The sequence below is a fragment of the Pituophis catenifer genome, unplaced genomic scaffold (assembly GCF_029215685.1).
Source record: "Pituophis catenifer annectens isolate HBS135680 unplaced genomic scaffold, rPitCat1.0.hap2 SCAF_3, whole genome shotgun sequence".
In the NCBI taxonomy this organism is placed as follows: domain Eukaryota; kingdom Metazoa; phylum Chordata; class Lepidosauria; order Squamata; family Colubridae; genus Pituophis; species Pituophis catenifer.
Genome location: NW_027256883.1, coordinates 213,433,489 through 213,438,097, shown reverse-complemented (window position 1 = coordinate 213,438,097; position 4,609 = coordinate 213,433,489).

Below are 4,609 nucleotides of genomic sequence, written 5' to 3'. Positions count from 1 at the left end.
TTCATGGCGCAGCGTCGGCCGCGGCGGGGCAGGGCAGGGCAGGCGGGGACTTTTAAGCGGAGCGGGCGGGACACACCCCCTGCGACCCAGATAGACCCCCCCCCCGCTTCCCTTCCTCCCTCCCTCCCTCCCCGCCGCCGCCCTTCCCAAGCAGGACGAGAAGAAAGGGGTCACTCTTGAGAGCATCCAGACGGCTGGGCAGGGGTCTCCGCGGGCTGAGCCGTGGAGGGGAGCCGAGCTCTGCAGGGCTGGGGAGGGGGGGGGCATGGCTCAGTACCAGCCCCATCTCCTCTAGGGAAGACCCAGGCTGGCACTGGTCTCAGCCGTCTCCAAACTGGTTTTCCTTGGAAACTCACATTCCATTCGGAAGGGGGGAATAACCAGAACCGAACAGCCAAGTCGGGAAGGGACCTTGGAGGTCTTCTAGTCCAACCCTCTGCTCAAGCAGGAGACCCTACACAATTCTGGACAAATGTCTGTCCAGTCTCTTCTTGAAAGCCTCCAGTGATGGAGCTACCCACAACTTCTGGTGGCAAGCAGTTCCACTGGTTAATTGTTCCCACTGTCAGGAAATTTCTCCTTAATTTCAGGTTGCTTCTCTCCTTGATTAGTTTCCATCCGTTGCTTCTTGTCTTGCCTTTTTTTTAAAAAAAATTGATTTATATGCCGCCCTTCTCCGAAGACTCAGGGCGGCTTACAATGCGTTAAGCAATAGCCTTCATCCTTTTGTATATTTATACAAAGTCAGCTTATTGCCCCCACAAACTGGGTCCTCATTTTACCTACCTTAGAAAGGATGGAAGGCTGAGTCAACCTTGAGCCTTGGCGAGATTCGAACCCTGCAGTAATTGCAGGCAGCTGGTTTTAATAACCAGCTTAATAACAGGGTGCCTTAAACCCCTGTACTACCAAGGCCTTCGGGTGCTTTGGAGAATAATTTGACCCCCTCTTCTTTATGGCAGCCCCTCAAATACTGGAAGGCTGCTATCATGTCACACAGTGGTGAAATCCAAATTTTTTTACTACCGGTTCTGTGGGCAGTGGTATGGCTTGGTGGGCGTGGAAGTGAAGGATACTGCAAAATCCCCATTCCCACCCCACTCCTGGGGGAAGGATATTGCAAAATCCCCATTCCCTCACCACTCTTGGGGGAAGGATACTGCAAAATCCCCATTCCCTCCCTACTCCTGGGGGAAGGATACTGCAAAATCCCCATTCCCTCACCACTCCTGGGGGAAGGATACTGCAAAATCCCCATTCCCTCCCTACTCCTGGGGGAAGGATACTGCAAAATCCCCATTCCCTCACCACTCCTGGGGAAAGGATACTGCAAAATCCCCATTCCCACACCACTCCTGGGGGTAGGATATTGCAAAATCCCCATTCCCTCCCTACTCCTGGGGGAAGGATACTGCAAAATCCCCATTCCCACACCACTCCTGGGGGAAGGATATTGCAAAATCCCCATTCCCTCCCTACTCCTGGGGAAAGGATACTGCAAAATCCCCATTCCCACCCCACTCCTGGGGGTAGGATATTGCAAAATCCCCATTCCCACCCCACTCTGGGGCCAGCCAGAGATGGCATTTGCCGGTTCTCCGAACTGCTCAAAATTCCCGCTACCGGTTCTCCAGAACCTGTCAGAACCTGCTGGATTTCACCCCTCCTGACACCCCTTCCATTTTTGTTATTCCATATTTGGGATCCAGACGGCTCCCTGGGGCCGTTCAGAGGACCACGAGAAACCAAGGTGGAGCTGTGAGAAAGGATTTAATGAGAGCAGCAGATGCTCAGCGATGTCCAAGTTCAGCCCTCCATGGCAATGTTGATGCTTACCAGGAACTTTCCATCCCAATCCCAATGTGGAAATTTTCCGAAAATGTGCATTTTTAAAAAGATCCCATCTGTTTTTATTCCGAGTTCACAACCCACAAAAAGGTAATTCTTGAATTAAGCCCTTTCCTGGGGGGGGGTCCAATGCCAATGAACACTGCAGGTAAACCCCGACTTATGACCAAAACTGTCAAGAACTACCTGTATTTATATACTGACTTTATTATTATTATTTTTAGAAACAACTCATGCGGTACAGATAGTCCTCAACGTACGCCCAACTTTTCCGTTGCTAAGCAAGACAGTGGCTTGGCGAGCTTTGCTTCATTTTATGACCTGTCTTGCCACAGGTGTTAACGTTGAACGGTCACTAAATGAATGGGTGGTAAATCGAGGACTATTTCCGTGGCAGACCCCGAGAGCTGCCCAAAGATACGAACATTTTGCATCCGCTCCAATTTTTTTTCCTTTTCGTCTGCGATTCTCTTTCTGCTCCGTTTCAGGCCGAAAGCTTCAGGTCTCTCGAGGAGACATGGGTATGTCATGATTTGGACCGGATGTCCTTAATAAACGAGTTGCTTTGATGTAAATGGAATAGAATAGAATGAATGAGTTGCTCAAGCAGGAAAACCTATACTCTTTCAGATCAGTGACTGTCCAGTCTCTTCTTAAAAACTTCCAGTGATGGAGCGCCCACAACTTCTGGTGGCAAGCTGTTCCACTGGTTAATTGTCCTCCCTGTTAGGAAGTTTCTCCTCAATTCCAGGTTGCTTCTCTCCTTGGTTAGTTTCCATCCATTGTTTCTTGTCCTGCCTTCAGGTGCTTTGGAGAATAAGCTGACCCCCTCTCCTTTGGGGCAGCCCCTCAAATGCTGGAATCCTGGTATCATGTCACCCCTAATTTTTCTTTTCTCTAGACTAGGCGAACCCCAAATCCTGCAGCCGTTCTTCATATTATTTTAGCCTCCAGGCCTTTGATCCTCTTAGTTGCTCTTTTCTGCACTTTTTCCAAAGTCTCAGCATCTTTTTGTTAAAGACCCCTTTAATTTGATCAATTTAAAGGCCATCTGTCTCCACCTAGTGGTGAATTCAGAGGCTGCAATGAAAAAAAACCTGACTCCACTGTTCACTCTCACAAATGTGTTACTAACTTCATCAACAGCAGGGATTCACCTAACAAATCTGGCAAAGAGACGGCGTAAAATGGGGCAAAACTCATTTAACAACGGTCTGGCTTAGCAATGGGGAATAACAGAGTTGGAAGGGGCCCTGGAGGTCTTCTAGTCCAACCCCCTGAGAAGGGGGAGAGCCTTCTCTGTGGTGGCACCTACCCTCTGGAACGATCTACCTCCAGAGATACGAGTGATCTCAGACCTCCGGACTTTTCGTCGGGCCCTAAAAACTTATTTTTTTCAGCTAGCCAGGCTGGCCTGATTCCATGTTGGTTTTAACATTTGATGTTGATTTTAATTGATATGTTTTAAATTATGGGCCAAATTTTATTTAATTAGTTTTAAATAATTATTTTAACTTTTTGTGTACAAATGTTTTTATTTTGGCTGTGCACCGCCCTGAGTCCGAAAGGAGAAGGGCGGTATACAAATTTAATAAATAAATAAATAAATAAATAAATAAATAAATAAATAAATAAATAAATAAATAAATAAATAAATAAATAAATAAATAAATAAATAAATAAATAAATAAATAAATAAATAAATAAATAAATAAATAAATAAATTGTCCTCACTGTTAGGAAGTTTGCTCCTTAGTTCTAGGTTGCTTCTCTCCTTGGTGAGTTTCCATCCGTTGCTTCTTGTCCTGCCCTCAGGGGCTTTGGACACTAGGTGGATCTTCTCTTTTTTGTGGCAGTTCCTCAAATATTGGAAAACTGCTATCATGTCACCCCTGGTCCTTCTCTTCATTAGATTAGACCAGAGGCCTTCAAACTTGGCAGCTTTAAGACTTGTGGACTTCAACTCCCAGAATTCTCCAGGCTGGGGAATTCTGGGAGTTGAAGTCCACAAGTCTTAAAGCTGCCAAGTTTGAAGGCCTCTGGATTAGATGTTCCCAATTCCTGCAACCATTCTTCATATGTTGTAGCCTTCAACATCCTAACCATCTTCATTGCTCTTCTCTGGGTTCTTTGTTGGGTTCAATTCTGGCTGTAAATCAAGAACTACTGTGTTTCCCTGAAAATAAGCCCTCCCCGAAAATATTTAAACGCCGGCCCAGCCGGTCCCCGCCATACCCTCTGGTTAGGATCAGGGAGACAGAGCTGGAAATCGGGTAAGACAGCAAGAGGAGCTCCGTCTTGTTCCACGTGCCCCAAAATAATAAGACCTCCCCGAAAATAAGGCCAAGCGGTTATTTCGGGGTTCAAAAAATACAAGACAGGGTCTTATTTTCAGGGAACCATGGCATTGTAAGCCGTTCCTTGCAGGGCTGAATTTAACAGGGTGCTGGCTTTACGAATAGTCCTCCTCGGCTTACAACAGTTCATTTAGTGACCATCCAAAGTTACAACGGCACTGAAAAAAAAGTGACACAGGACAGTTTTTCACAGTTATGACCTTTGCGTAAATCAAAATTCAGCCACTTGGCCGCTGACTCGTATTGCTGTGTCTGCGATCATGTGATTCCCCCTTTTGTGATCTTCTGATAAGCAAAGTCAATGTGGGGAAGCCAGATTCCCTCAACAGCCAAGTGTTGTGGCTCCGTTGCCTGAGCCTGGGCTATCGACAGATGCAGACTCAGAGAATGAGGAAGAGGAGTTG